This window comes from Lonchura striata, chromosome 8, assembly GCF_050655825.1.
Source record: "Lonchura striata isolate lonStrDom1 chromosome 8, ASM5065582v1, whole genome shotgun sequence".
Taxonomy (NCBI): domain Eukaryota; kingdom Metazoa; phylum Chordata; class Aves; order Passeriformes; family Estrildidae; genus Lonchura; species Lonchura striata.
The window spans coordinates 5523815-5540500 of NC_140710.1; the positions used below are offsets into that span (position 1 = coordinate 5523815).

Here is a 16686-nt window from a genome sequence, read left to right on the forward strand (position 1 = left end):
GCTCTGAGTTACGCAAGCAGTGCAAAAAAACCCCAGTGCTTAAAACAACAACCAAGTATGTGAAAATAAACAGTGACTGTAAATTGAATTTAAATTGCATAAGAGAAAAAGATTTCAATGGGTTTTGCTATGATCTTATTAAGACCTACATGATTTTAGTTCAGCTCTTCAGTAACGTATTTGTATTAAATTAGGTCAGCACAACAGAAGATGGAAAAATAGCCAGCCTATATAATTTAATTCACTGACAGCACAAAGCCATTGGAATATTCCCTCCTGAGATAAGCCCTTCTGAGATCTGCAGAGTTACACTAAAAGCTCCTCTCTGCTTCAATTTCAAAGCAAACTGCAAACTCCCTGAGGTGATTTGGGAGTCCATGGCCCAGAGTCAGCAGAAGGAAGGCTCTAGCCATAGACTGTCACAGCCTTGCAATGCTGCCTGTCTCAGCTCCATGGGCTGAAATCCACTCAATCATGACAGAATTTTTCTTTAAATCATTGAAACTGTACTAAGTCCCAATCTAGCTAAAGGCTTTATAAAACGGATCTTTCTACTGGATTCCTACTGAGATGAAATTTGCCCATTCCTTTGGCAAAACGATTTCTGTAGTAGTGGTGAACCCAGAAGAAAATAAAATTCTTCTGGGCAAATACAGATTTTCTGGCCAATGCCAGTAACTTTCATTCAAAACCAAGTGACTCAACTTTAAAAGTGCATTTCTGGCCCTGTGTTATAAAGAAGTTCTCTTCAATTCATCAAGGACACCAAGAAAAGCATAATGCTAGTTTTCAAAACTCTTACAAGTTTAGGCCATCTTGATTTCAGAGTTTCTCCCTCCTTTCTGAGAGTCTGCAACTCTCCGAGTGTGCCTGTGTGGCAGACAGCGGACTAGAATGAGCTGCTGGGCACAAGGACAATAGAGACCTGGGCTGTGGAGACACTGGCCTGGGACTGGGCTGGAAGGGAGCACTTTGTGCTCCTTTATCGGAGGTTAGACCCATCTCCCCACACTTTAAGGTTCCCTTCATTTCAGAAGGGCAGCAGGTTGCCCATCCTCAGGGCAGTGGTAACAGAGAGCCCCAGAGCAGCTCTTCCCCTGCCAGCACCCGGGATCAGTGTGTGGGGCACACAGCAGATCCAGGGTTTTCAGTAACTCAGGGAAGGATTCCTTTCCCCCTTCTCCAGGTGTCCATGAGTGGTCAGAGCAGCACCTTGGCTTCCTCTCAGGTACTGAGAAGAAAAAGATGCCTCCAAAGGGGGCATCAGTCTGTCCCAGGAAGGTGTTGAGGAGCCACTGTCTCCACTGATGGACATCAAAATGCAGACATAATAAACACCTCCCAGCCCACCTCCTGTGATAAGGAAGGCTGAGCCTGTGCCAGTATTCCACATCCTTTCCTGAACATTCAGTGCTCCTCTATGAAACAGAGCATGCCCCACACAGCAATCTGAGCAAACCTGGAGACCACTGGGACCAAATGAAATTCTTCTCAACCAGAGTTTGCCCTGAGTAAGTGACCCTGCTGAATTGCAATGGGCTGAGGAACAGATTTTTAAAGGTGTCAGAAAGCCTAAAAAACAAAACAAAAAAAGGACAAGTGGTTTGGGTTTGTTGGTTTGCTTGTTTGTTTTTAACACAACTGCCTTAAATTGCTTTAATTTCATATCCAGCATGGTTTTCCTTCTGGGAAATCCCCTTAGGTATCTATTTCCATCTTTAGGCATATTCTTCAAATCTGGGCTATACTGCATTAAGAGTTTTCTTTCCTATCTCTTTGATTCTCTTCGAGAATCACACATTTGCCTAAGGAATTCTCTGTGGAGCTGAAATTTGTTAGGATTATAAATACAGGCTGAGCTGGGAACAGGCACTGGAAACTGCCATGAAGACCATGTACAGAAAACAGTGATTCTAGTCACACAAGATACCTGATACAGTTGGCAGGAAGGCAAAGCTAAACAAATGCAGGTTTACATTTTACTATTTAAAGAATAAAATATTCAACTTGAGTTCCATTAACACCTGTCAGGACTTTGGTACATACTCAAATCCACATTTCTAATTTTACTGCTAAATAATCCCAAACTTGGCAGTTAGAAGGTAAAGTAAAATACCCAGGCTAAACATCTGAAGCAAATTGTAGCTCTCTGGAAGAGCACTTCTGCTGTATAAATGAAGGTCATATGTATAAATGATTAGAAGCTTAAGGAAATATGTCTTCTGCTTTTCTAAATTGATAACATACATATTGCATTAATATTCCCACATCAATTATTGGACATGTTCCCTGCTGTAAGAAAACGGTTCATTTAAAAAAAAAATAATCCTGTGGAATAACATTCTTATCCTAGCACAATCAACTCTTGCCAAGCAGAGGGAAAAGAGGTTGATTTAATAAACTACATCCTGGAAAAGCAGTGTGTCAGTCCCTGAAGGTGCTATAACCTGGATGCACCCTGGTTTTGGGGGACAATCTGTAAGATGCAAGTGTTGTCCTTTGTCTGATGAAAAAAGGACAGAGGTGACAGGTCCTGGTGGGGATGGGGTGGGAGGAAGCAAACCAAAAACTTCAGCTGTGGTATTAAAGTTATAGCAGCTGCACCAATGGCTAACCCAAGAGCTCTGGTTATTTACCAACAGCTAAATAAACTAACAAACATTGTAGAAGGCTCTTTAGACATTTGTTTTCTCTCTGGAAGGAGCAACTCCTCCTTGGCAGTGGGCATGGGGCAAGTTGTGACCCCAGCAGGAAGGAGGGATGACACCCAATTCCCAGGCTCTCATGATGGATGGGCTGCCCAGGCCCTGCCACAGCTCTCCCCAGTGAAGTCACACTGCTGCTGGTGACTGTCACCCCTTTGGCTGCCACTACATCACACCTGCCAGAAAGAACTTAATCCTAAGGTTCATAAAAATACTTCTGAAACAGATTTTTCCCCTTTGAAGTGTACCAGATCTCACGAAATACCAAGTATTTTCCATAAATGTCCCAAGCTAAAATACACCTAAAGATACCTACAGGGTCTCCAATATCACTCTGCTGGATAATGTAGCCCATTATACCCTGAGCACCCCCTGCATGTCTGGAAACTCCTCCTTTCCCAAGGTAGATGGTCTTGGCACAGACACGAGGGAGCCCAGCTCTGCTGCTCTGTGCTGAGGATGGCAGCAGAGTCACCAATTCACCACAGCTGATGCATGCAAACAGTATTTATCACTTCTGACAGATTCATTTATTTTCTACTTTTTATTAGATGACATAAAGTTAGGCTTTTTTTGCCAGAGACAAAAGTCACTGGGGATTGTGGAACAGAGGAATTATTTCCACTGAAAAATACTCAATATTTTGATCAAACATCAGAACTCTGTGACACATCACAGCTAAGTACAAATTATGGTGCTACTTCCCAATTTTGCAAGTTGGTAGCTTCAAATCTCCTGTTTTCTTGTTCCAGTGATGGAGGTATGTGCAGACTTTCAGGAAAGGCTATGGGGAATTGCTTCCCTGCTGAACAGCACCTTCACTGCATGTTTTCAGTTGACAGTCCTGGATTTTTCTGCTATTTCTTTCTCACAAGAGGGAGCTCTGGCTCTGGCATAACCACATGAAAACGTCCTATCTAGGCCCTGCTGCCTCTGAAAACGCCCATCTCTTGTTCAAGGTCAGGCTTGCAGGGCTCCTTTTGCAGTTAAAAACCCATCAATAAGCACTTGCAAATCAACATGAATTTCAATGCTGAAGAAAGCTCATTTTAAGAAATTTTTGAAGTCAATTGGTGGTTTTGAACAGTGACAGAAACATAGCAATTGTCTGACAACTTCTTTTCCTCATAAGTAAGATGGGTGTTATGGCTGAGCAATAAAATCTGATCAGTAATAAATAATAAAATGGAGTTATGTAAAAAGAATACGAATAATCCTTATAATGTCCATTTAGTATTTTTCTAATGCAAAGACCCCACAGCAAATCCCAGCTAAAGTAATTGTTAGCACAGTTTACCTTAACCCCTCCCTTATCCAAGTTTAATCCTGCTTCTTATCCAGATTTAGGGACAGGTCTGTGGTTAGCCAAACTGGTCACATTTTCATGTCAGCACCAAAGGGTCATATTGGCACACCTTGGATTTCCGTGCTGATCTCATTATTAATAATTTTAAGAAAAAAGTCCCTTCCCCAAAAAGTTCCTATTAGTAAAATCTCTCTCTCTCTAAGCCCTCCTACTTCCAGCACAACCCAGATGGCCCCACGCAGTCGCTGCACAGTTTGGGGCCTTAAAATAAGTTATTGCCACACTCAAAGGCAAAAAGTTTATGTTAGGAACGCTTCAGCACCCAGAAAACTGCGTTGGTCCGAAAAGCGCAGCTGAGACTGCGTCCTTGGGCTCCCTCTGCTGATCCCAGAATTATTTACAGATGCAAACCCATGAAGTGCTCTGCCACCACAGGGATGTCTCAAGAACACAGAAAGGTATTCCCAGGCTGGAACCAGGCACACAGGGCTCCTCTGGGGCAAGGAGCAGGGACACGTGCTGGAGGCTCCTACTTTTTAGGGAAACCGAGTATGATGGGCCCAGGCATGAGCCAGCAGGGGCCAGTGCCCCGCAGGACCTGCAGGAGCGGTGAGCGGGGAAGGTCGTGCAGCCCAAGGCACGGTGCCCTCCCGCAGGACACCGGGGCATCCCACAGGAATTGTCACGCAGAGCATGGACGGGCTGCAAATCCTTTGGATTTATTCTGAACAACAGATCTGTCTCGAACACCTAGGTCTGCCGGGACTTTCTGTGACCAGCAACCCAAAGAATTCCGTATTTGCCCGAGCCTGAGGTACAGGTAAGGGGGTCGCCTCGGCAATTGAAGAGCCGCGTCCCCGTCCTGCGCTCGGCACCGCACACGAGCCGAGCGCGGTGATTAAACGCAGCCCGGATCTGTGACAGAGTGTGAACAGAAATATAAAAAAGATTAAAAGGCGACTGTGGAAAGCTAGCGTGCTCCTCGCCTAATTAAAACAAGTTGTTCAAAGGCTGCTGCTCGCCTGCTAGCGCAGGCTCGGGCAGGTTCGCAGGCTGGGCTCAGCGGCTCCGGGAGCATCTCTGCCTTTCCTCAGCGCAGCCCCAGACCTGACAGTCTGGCTCTGCCTCGGTTTCCCTGCATGCCACACATGGCAAACATGCTCACTCCCGGTTTTAGAAAATTATTTTATATCCGTGGATTAAAGATTTCATATCCATGGATTAAGGGTCTAAAATTATCTCACTGCCTTCCTATTCAGCTCGGCTTTGTTTAATTAAGACTATGATTAATTGAGAGAGGGAATATGAATTTGGTGCTGGCTAAAGGCTTCTTCAGACAATGATAAAGTCTGCCTTTAAAAATACCCACTTTGTTCACAGTCTATGGTAAATACAAATGTAACAGTCTATTTAATACAAAATGGTTTTTGAAGTATTATTAGCACAACATAAAAGCTTTAGCCATGCAGTACATTCCCTCTAATCCTATTTTATTTTTCTAAACATTTTCACTATTTCTGTGGCACATTTATTATACAATAAATACAGAATATTTCACTGCAGCAATGTTTCCCAACTAGCATTTATATTATGCAGTGCCCAACACTATAATCAATATAAATACATTCTTCTATATTATGTAAGAAAAACATTCATTTAAAGGAACTTTTAAAATATTTTTTCTCTTTCTCCCAATAAAACTAATACCCTACTTCCTTTCTCAAATCCATTTTAAATACCCAGCAGATTCCAACAGTTACAAGTTAAACATTTGAAAATGACAGAATTCACCATCTCTCTAAACTTAAGAATATAAAAACCACATGTCGACATCTAAATAAAAACTGTCAAATGTTAAACTTTCTGCCAAAGTGGTTCTAGCAGTTATAGAAAATCAAAGTTTATAGAAAAGGGTAGAGCTCGCTTTGGGGAAAAGAAAAAAAAAAAAAGGAAGTTCTGCAGCTTGTATTGAGTCACTTTATTCCCCTTCCAATTTAAAATTTAGGGGAAGGCTCAGCTGGCTGATTGCATGTGATGAAGCAGCTACCTGAATTCCAGTCAGCTCTGAGCTGAAGTTCCAGTGTATTTTAGCCAGAAAAATTCCCTAGCCAAGAGAGCTTTGTGTCCCTAGCTCAGCAGTTTGCAGGGGTATCTGAACTGCCACACCTGATGTGAGCTGGCTGTTCCAGCACTGCCTGTGCTCCCAGCACACTCTGATCCATGGAAACTGCAGCTGCAGGCCCAGGTAGAGCTGCAACATGGCCAAGCAAATTGCACCATTGTTTACTTAACGATGCAATGAAACTCAAAGGAAAACTGGCAAATCCAGATGTGGTATGCTGGGAAATTAATTATTTTCTAGTATGACTGAAAGTACCTCATTTTTTTATTTAGGGATTACATTGGTGAAAACAACTGCTCCCCAGAAGCAATCAGCAAACCTGCCCGGCCACCTCTGTGGACTTTGTAAGTGGCAGAGCCTGTCGTGCTGGGTCTCCATTTTTTTGCTTTTCCAGAGGTAGAAAATCATAGGCAGGGAATATCAATAGAAAAAGCTGGCAGAATTCAAGTATCATTAGAAACATAGCTACCACCTCTCTGCCATTGGAGCCATTGGTCTTCATTTTTACAGCAAGAAGGAGAAAAGAGCCTGAAACACAGGTAGGTGATGGATTCCAATGCTCTGCTGTCAGGACTAGATTTCTTCATGCCAATGTGCATTTTCCCATCTTGCAAGCTGGCTTGGACTTCACTGCACAATGAGGAACAGGAGGCAGTGCCAAGCATTTCCCTTCCAACCACCATCCTGTGACAGCAGCACTCAACATTTGCACTGGAATTCAGTATTACAGCAAGAATGGAAAAAAACTAACCGGAGAAAGAATTAGCCTATCTGGAGAAATGTCCCTGACCAATTCACTGCACCAAAACAACACAACTTTCCCTCTGATTCTTGGCATACCTGGTCCTCCCATGAAATCTTGTTTGAAAATCAGCCCAAGTGGGACACTGAAGTTCTAATGCTGATGTTTTTCCCTTGAATTGTTTTGCAAAGTAGCTGCTTTTCAGAAACTGGTGGAGCAGAGATGAAGTCAATCACAGAGGCAAATTAGTAAGACAAGTAATTAAAATCATAAATGTACCTTACTAAACATGTGTACTTCTGTATTTATGTTCCTTTTTGTAGCATCTAAAAATTACACCCACCACATGTATCTTAAAATTAAATGCTGCACTACTTTTCCAAAATAAACCATAATGATCTTTTGTAAATAATTTTATCTACTGTTCAGCACTTTACAGTCTTGGTGTGTTATACTACATCATTTATTGTTTTATAAGTGTTAGTGTTCTCTGGTGGGAAATGCTGTAAAAAACATAGAAACTGAAATAATTTTTTTCATCTCCTGGATTTATAATAAACATGGGACTCAACAGACAGTTCTTCAAGCTGGAAGCCATTTGGTTTGTATCAGGGGAAACGCTGGGTAATCAGGACAGCCTGCTGCTCTGCACTGGTTAAACTAAAGGAAACATACACCAAGTTAAACCTCTTTCCCTCTATATATGGGATTTTACAGCTAATGTAGCTTAGCAGATTGCCCAGTGCTCCCCCAAACCTCCTAGCTGAGCCTTTAGGGATTCTATCCCAGGAGATCAAGGGCAACATGCCTGGACAAAAGCAATTCTCATTTCTGGGCATTTGCTCCCAAAGTCTGCAAATTGTTTGGAAGTCAGTCTGGCTCTGCCCCATCCTGCCCTGGCTCTGCCAAGGGATTTGCCAGGACTCTGTGACATCCGTCCCCTTGCCCAGGATGGCCCAGGTTGAACAGTTCAGGGCACTGAACGAGCTCCTGGCACATAATCCCACTCCCAGACTGATGGAGGTGTAAGGCAGCTCAGTGTCAGCTAAATGAGTTTTCATTTTTTCATGCACTTTCAGAGTACTTCAGTGCTAGGCTTTTCTCTTCTTTAAAAAGCAACAGATACTTAAATTTATGAACTGCGGTTCCTTTCCCTGGTATTTTTGGCATATCTGAGTGCTGTACACAGTCAGATGGCTTCCTACTGTTATTTCATCTTTTATTTTCTCATTTCCTCTGGGGTTTTGGGGATTTTTTTTTTTTTTTTTGCCTTTTCCTTGCATTGTGAAGTGACCCACAGGGTCCTAATATTCCTTCACCTTTTGGGCATTTTCTGCCCCTAAGGTGGTGGTGGTTTAAGCTGTACATCAGCAGCAAATATTGCTCTCTGAGTTGTTCAGACTCTGAAAACTGCCTTTAGTAGGAGCATGAGTTTTGTTATTAGCACTTTTAAGGTTCATTGTGCCAGTCACAGTGAACAAAAGTGAAAAACCTCACATCCCATCTCTGCCAGAGTGAAGGATATCTGGAAATACCGGGATATCCCACTTGGAGACACTCATTAACAGCCAGAAAAGCACATTTTATTTTTGGAAGGCTTTTTTTCCCTACTGGATCTTGTAATGAATGCGTTTGGTGAGCCATCTGCCTTGCCTGGAGGCAAGGAACAGGACCAGGGGCCTGAGGAGGGCTCGTTCCCAAACCCAGGGCCCAGCACATCAGAGCAAGCAAATGGGGGACAGGGATTTGGGTAGAGAGCCAGAGGCACAGCCCCAAGCTAGGATTCATTTTTTATCTTGGTCTTTGAAAATCACTCCTAGTCACTCTGCTGCCACAGGGGGATACACCCCCCTCTCTCAGCAGCACGTATTTTCCAACATTTCATCAACTTCCTTCTGAAATAGAAACTGTCATTTTTATATGATTTCTCCCAGTATTGTTAATGAATTACCAACACTGATGTGGTATTTTACTGGGCATGGTGCTCATTACTAAAGATTTCAGATCTCATTTTCAACTGCCTGTTTATGTTTATTTAATTAAAAATGTGATTGATTTCAGGGCAATAATTGTTAAAAGTTATTTTCCAATTCACTTTTAGATATTTTGCTAATGAAAACCATATTACATGGTGTGCTCAGCCTTTGCTTATCCCAAACAAAATACTACATTTACTTCATGTTCATGGTATTTAATCTTCATGTGGCCTACCTGAAGCAGTAGTGGCATTTTGGAAAGTTCAAAACTTGTAACATGAATAAGTCTCCTTCTTTACAGCAGAAGATTAGTGGGGATTTTAGAGAGAAATGGGTAACACTGCAAAGACTGCTTTTCCACATACAATTATTATCAATATAGTCAGTAACTATTAACATAATTAATTGCTTCAGACTACTTCGTCATGTCTTTAAACAGCCACTTAAAAAATAACAGGTAAAGTCAATAACTATTCAAAATATCACAACCAGCAAATTTTGAATGCTCATCTGAGAAGAGACAAGATTTGTACTGGGGGTAACGCAAGAGACAATTACAGGCAATGCAAGAGAGATGGAGGAAGAAAAGGATTATGGATGTGTGGAAGGAAGCCAGGAACTGGTATGTGGGTGTTTATGATGTCTAGCTAACAGCTTTCTTTAATGAATATATTATTAGACAACATATAAACACAGCTTAATAATAGCTGTATGTCAGAAATTACCCTAAAATCAATTGCTTCAGATCTAGCAAGTTAATATTAATTTAAGGCCAAAACAGTGATGCAAGAAGATTCCCAGAGAAGATGTGAAAAAATAAACAATACTGCTGAAGATATTTTAATGTTACGATACTTCTCTACGTTTCTCCTTACTGGAGTCTTTGATATAGTCAGAAATACAATATGACAGCTTAGAAATGCTGCTGTCAGACTGTGCTCCTTCAAACAGAAAGCAAAAGACACAAAGAAACCTTGAAAAAGGTGACAGATGCCTTTGATACTTGTGTCTGTTTTCGTGCTGCTTCTCAAACTACCCAAGCAATAATCACTAGACTAAGTAGAGCTTTACAAGTGCTAGAAGTGGAAGGTATGGAAACCAAAATGAAAGGGAAGACAGTTTATGTCCTCTAGGCAGAGTTAAATCCTGGCAGATTAAATTGGAGTGAAAACATCTTGTCAATTAATTAGTGCCTTTATTATTTTAACTGACGCTCTGCAAGCCCTGAAGGCTTGTAGCTTTTAAACACCAAAACTGAAACGTGAAGCTCCTCCCTGAAAACCCAGTGGGCAAATTCAGAGAAGAAAATGTGATCTGAGATAAAGCCACAGAGGCTGCTGAGCTGATTGACTGGGAAAGGAAGGGACAGGGCAGGATGTGGAGGGGCTGGAAGGAGTGGGATGTGCCAGAGGAGTCCCAGTGAGGAGCTGCTCATCACAGGCAGGGGAAGCTCAAAGCAGCCACGCTGGTGCAGCAAGGTGGGAAAGTAAATTGGAGCAACTGGAGGGAGCCAGAACAAGCAGAAAGGCAGGATCTGCACATGAATTGTCCAAAACCTGGGGGTAACAGAATTAACACTGAGCCATACTGGGCATGATTGGAAGTGTAAGAGCCAGTGTAGCAGCAAGAAAGATACTCCTGCAAAGTGGGCATCTGAGGAACCATCCAGAATGACCCATCCCTGCTTCCAGTCAGCTTGCAGTAGAGAGTTCTGAGCTAAGACTAGAGATTGGGGCTTTTAAAGTTTCTTTAGACTCAAGTCAAGTTTCCTAACTTTGTTCCTAATGTGCACAAAATGCACCCAACTCCATAATCCTCCAGAAAAGAAAAGGCAGGTTCTGCAGGCAGCTTTTCAGAATATTACACTCTCCTCCTATGTTTGTGTTGAACTAATTCCCAGTTTGGTGCTGGTAAAATTGAGCTGCTGGAAAGACAATCTTACTTATAAGAAATACAACCAAAACCTTGACCATTTATTTTTTAGGAATTACATCATGATACTTTAAAAGAAAGTAAGAAAGACGAATTTTAATCTTAAGATCTTGGCCAGCTTGTATTCCTCCTCACCAGAAATTTCAGCAGAAGTGATTCCTCATGGGCTGTTGGATGTGTCAGGAGGGGAGAGCAGCCAGATCCTGGCTGGCAGTGATGCTCTCCTCCCCATGGCTGACAGCAATTTGTCCCATGCTCAGCCATTCTGGGCCTCTAAAATGAAATGAATCAGCTGCAAAACTGGTTTAATAAACTGGATGAACCAGGCTTAGGGCTGCACAGACACCAGCAGCTCCAGCAGTCACCAAGTGGTGACAATGCTGGTAACAGGCTGACAACTGAACAGGACACACGAGAAAGAGACATATCTGAGAGCCAAAGAGAAAATGTAGGTTCTTTGCTGGCATTGGTTCTCCCTGGGATAAGTACTTTGGATGCAGCATTGGTGTTTGGAGCCACTGAAAAGTAGGAACACAACCACAAGCTGCCCCAAATGGCTGCAATGGTGTGAGAAGCTTGGGGGAAAAGGTGGGAAAAGAGACAGAGAGGCCTTACTGAGGGAAAAGCCAAAGGGATGAATCCAAATTACAGGGTAATGCAGTATCAGTACCCTGACCAAGGCTGGCAACAGATTACTGTGTGCATGCTGCCACAAGGAGCAAATGGACTGTTTTTCATTAAAAACAAACTGATGAGCAGCCCTAAGGAAGCCTTAGCCTCTTCATCCCAAAGCAGACTCCACAGAAGTACATGCAGAACAAAGCCCAGAGTGATATCCAGGCTGGCAAAGAGCCGCCCTGGCTCTCAGCATCCTGCTGGGATTTCAGTCTGTTCCAGTTCCTTTCTTCAGTCTTCTGCTGGCTTTGCTAATTTTGCCAATATAATTTTTTAGAACAAAAGGATGGTGGTGTTGTGGCTGTGGCTTAACTGAGTCTTAGATTTGCTCTCACTGCTGTAACACAAATAATCATCTATGATAATGATATGCAAGTGTCTTGTGGATGATCCATTCCTGGCCCCAGATGAGGTGCAAATCTCCATTTTCAGGCTTCCAGATTTCTTCACAGTATCTGCTAACACTGAGTGATGCAATTGTCTCGCCTTCAATATCCCAGAGGGACAATCTCTAGAAAGTCCACAACCAACTCACTTTTTATTATCTGAAAGGGGGTTTGTTTTCTGTTTTGTGGGGTTTTTACTATAGCTAATAGAGGGTAGGGCACATAAGCAGGATGTGCATAAAGGCTGGGCTGCACAGTGCTACAATAAAGTCAGAAGCTCAAAGAAGCTTCAATACATTCAATATCTGAGCCTGGGCTGGTTCAGTGTCTCCTACAGTTGCTACACAAGCAGACAGCCAAGTGTAAACATTAAGCTGTGAAGTGTCTCACTACTTGCCAGGTCTTCCCACTATGCACGAGTTTGCGTTATAGAACATTTAATTACAGTGTTTTGACTAGAACCAGCTTTTTCCTTTCAGCCAAGCAGAAAACTAACAGAGTAATTTAAAAAGTAATGAGAAGTCAGTAAAAATTCCTGAAACCAAGGACTCACATTCAGCTGTGATTTTGAAGAGCATATGTCAGGGAAGACTCCTGCTTCCTGTCATTTAGCAGGTTGTTAAAAACTTTCAAATATGAAATTAAAGGTGATCCAAGTTATGAGGTTAATTCTTTTGTCTGAATTTTCAACGATCTTTTCTATATGGAACACAAGTAGAAAGCAAAACACAAAACACAGTCCAAGTAGTAACTTAGAGAATTTCATCTTATGGCTTACAAAGTTATTTTATGCAAAAAGCCATGTTGGCCTCAATGGCAGAATTTGCACAGCCAGTAAATGTAGGTGGCAGAATTCAGGCCCAAAGCTTTGGAATATTGGTTAACACTTACAGGTCGCTGCTTTGCAGGAAAATCTTCCTAGGAAGTGTGGCTGATATTTCAGTATGCCAGACTCTGCATTGAAAAGCAGTGAAGAAAGCTTCCTTTCATAGCATCAGGAGGTGCTGAAAAGATGATGGAAATTTAAACTATCATCACAAAATGTATCCAGCCTTACTCAGATAGTCATGTGAATTTACTTCTGCTGTCAAAAGCTTGTTTTTAAAATAAGCCTTGACTTAGGATAGCATGTAAAATAACATTTTAGACTGTAACTTTTAGGCAGCAATCAAAGTCCTATTCCTCATTTGCAGTCAAAGTCGTAGTACATCAAAACATTAATTTATTCTTGTGTTTCTTTCTTTTATGGGAATTTAAAAAATATTATATAGGAGAAACAGCAATCAGGCTTAACCCAGAATACAAAGGGCTTTTAGGTCCTCTAATGAGTTGTCTAAGAACAGCGTACTACAAAAAGGCCTGCATGTCATACATCTCTCCCTCATTGTAAAACATTGTTCTTAGCTTTTACTGCAGCCAAAACAACGTCATTTTTCTAATTTAAAAAAAAAAGTATCCAATTTCACTATGCTCGTGCAGGATAAATATGTTCTGAGTTCTTGAAATCACACTGCAACACCAGAGAAATTAGAGTCAGGAGTGCAAGAGTATGGGAAGGACAACATGAGCAAAGCCACTCTGGTCTCACTGGTGCCAACTGATGCTTTCTCACATGTCACAGTCTCAAAATAAAATATTATGTAAAACATACAAAATCTCACCTTTTCTGGAAAAGTCAGCATCATTCAATTCCCTTCCCCCCAGCGTTCCTGGAGGAACATGCTGTGTCCTCAGCATACAGCCCTGCCTGCCTTCCCCTGCCAGTGCTGAGCATCTCTGGAGATGTGGAGCTGACTTTGGCCTTTAGGCATTATTAGAGCACAAAAAAGTGTTTTACTCTCACAACACGGCAGAGCTGCCCAGTTCTAGGTAATGAAGCCACCTCAGTGTCAAACACTCCATGCATAAAGATCTCTCAGCTATCTGGGACACAGGACAGAGAAGTAGCATAAAATAAACAGGACGTGTTTAGAACTCTAAGACTCCCAATTCTAGTAACTACCAAATAAAGAATAATTTCAGGGTTTGGGTTTGCATGTCTTCTTAGAAAATGTGAATATCTACCCATTTTGTTGAGATTTATTCAGTTTTGACTTTCTTAAGATTAAGTGATGCATACAGCAGGTCAGTCTGAAGATACCCACACACCATTCCAAGAAAATGCTATTTCAGTCACTGCCTTTTCTAGCAGGGCAGGCTTCAAACACTGCATACTTGTAACAGGCAAAATCCACCATTAAGAGGTTTAGCCCAGCTATGACTGTCAAAAGCTGTCAATCACAATGGCTCTTTCTCCACCATTCAGAGAATTAACAATTAATATACTTTTTGACACGCTAAATGAGATTTTGGGACACTTGACAAGACTTGGCTCAAAAGTGCCACCTCAAGAAATATAGAATGCCAGCAATGTTGACACTGTATGACAAATTATATGTTCCTTCATACTCTGTGACATTCCATTCAGTTTTATAATTGGCACTGACTGTAGCTGAAATCTGATCCAAAGTATACACGATTAACTGGCATTTGTTTTGTCCCTCAACATTTTCTACACTACAGATCTTGGTAAATATTTACTTAACAGGCTGGCATACTAATTTTTCCCAGTAAATATACATGTTCATATTAACAATATAATTATTCTTTTTCTGTCAGATGATGGGCTAGCTGTGTGCCAGCACAGATTGCAAGGGATGCCTATAGAGTACAAGCAAAGACAAACCTACATAATAAAGATTTTTGTACCCTTTGACTTCTGCCCACTTGATTAAAAACACTGAAATGACAGAGATTAATAGCCAGCCCATACCTGCCCAGCAGAAAGATTTTCAAGGAATCACTGTTCCAGGGAGAACCACCATCAGCATGGGTCACACCAATTAAACTATTTAGTACCCTGAATATTGGTGTGTAATGGCTTTTGTAGGCCTCTCCCCGTTACTTCATCCAATTTCTACTGAAATAATTTCATCTTTTGCCACCCAACAGCATGTACCCTGGGGTTCCCTGACTTTTTGCAACTGAGTTTGTTTTGCATGTGCTGGCTCCTTGGTGATTAGGGTTCTGTAAACCTCTGTTACATCTATTCCCAGCTCTCTGAGGGCTCGAGTCCCAACCAGCTCAATCCCTCCTAGCATGGAAACACTTCCTTTACACTGCCTGCCCCTCATCATCTCCAGCTCCCTGTGCTTTGGGAGGAGGTGCAAGGATGGGCAACAAAGTGCTGAAAATTCCCACGGATATTGAGGGAGCTGAAGTCAGGACTGCAACTCATCACCCCAGTCCCATTCCCTTCCCCCAAACAAATCCACATCTGGACACAAATGACTCACTAATCCTATTAGAAAACAGCATTTCAGACCTGAGCTGCAGTCCAAACTCCATCCACATTCACAGCAATTAACCAGATTTAGAGTAGATAAAACAGTGATGTAATGCTAATGTGAGCTAAGAATTATACCCTCATATGTATATATAAAAATATAAATAAATAAATACATAACATATATACATTTCTTGGAGAACACTGCAAACTCCTCCCATAGCCTCTCGGTAGCAAAATCTAAGCATGTGGTTTGCACTTTTCTGGAACATTAAAACACCATTTCCTTCTTAACAGAAGAAATTCAGACTGTGGTTGGCTTTATTTTCCCCAGAGCTGCTCAGAGTCATTGTGGAAATTTTCAGAAGTCTTGGAAGCACAGAGCTCTCCCTGGCACACCAAGCAGGATCAGTGCTTACAGGTTTGTGTTTGGACATTACTTTTAGAACCATTTCCAAGGGTTTTTTAACTGGGCCTGAGGATGTGCCAAACAAGTGAAACTTATTACAGACTCAAGCTCCTAGCATGAGAATTATTTGAAAGGGGAAAAAAAATCTGCACTGGTTTTAATTTACAAAAAACAGAAACAGCCCTTTGGTTTCATTTTGATTGCAGATATTTTCAGGAGTTATAATTTTATATATTTATATATATATATATGACCTCCAAATAATGTTGGTCTTGTCAATGCAAGTGTGTCTTAAACATCATTTTCTCAGCCAATGTGTGTTTATTTCCTCAACTCTTTCCCATGCAGTTATTTATTGGTTCACTTTCTGTTGGTGCCAAATGCAGTAACATTTTGCGTAGCAGCACGCAGTGATCACCAGAAAGGCAGGGATTATCCAGGCTGGATTATGTGACACCCAGCATGTGCATCAAACCACTTCCAGGACACCCACCCTGACATAAAAGAACGAGTGGAAGATTCCTGAGATGTGCTGAATGCTCACCTCATTCCTACAGTCACACTATGCCATCACTAACTTTATTAATTTATTTTTTATCATAATCACTTGGGCCTCTGGGTAATTGGAACAATTAGGGTGATTAATTGCATGTTTGTAATAAAAACAGAAGAGTAGGGAGGGTTACATTACAGGCTAAATATTTTCAGAAAACTCTATCAGCTGGTAGACATAACAAATGCGATCAGTTCAATGCAACATGAAGCTGAGCATATTGTGCAAACTGGTTTGCTCTGGAACTCGAATCTCCTCAATAGAAGCCAAAGTGTTTAAAAAAATAAACGAAGTCAGAGTGCAGAGGGGGAAAAGAAATATTGACATGTGAGGCTGCTGTACTTCTAACATAAAGAAACACTGTTTTCCCTTTGGTCCTTTTATTGTCTAAACAGAAAGTGCAAAGCACGGGGAAAGCACACAACAAGGCAGAGTGCTCAAGGGAAGGTCAGGAGCTTGTGCTTGGAAGCAAGGAGTTACACTGAAAGGAAAATTGGAAAAGCACACAGCAGGGTACCTACAGAACCAACACAATCCTCACTGGCAGCAAGAGGG

General features: G+C 41.7%; 1 long non-coding RNA gene across 1 annotated transcript; it reads left to right on the top strand.

The window, feature by feature from the left end:
• Positions 1 to 3223: 3223 nt before the first annotated feature.
• LOC146766734 (uncharacterized) lies at positions 3224 to 16686 on the top strand. The gene is made up of 2 exons (XR_014957016.1): positions 3224 to 6493; positions 6530 to 16686. It is a non-coding gene; the product is annotated as an uncharacterized LOC146766734 (long non-coding RNA).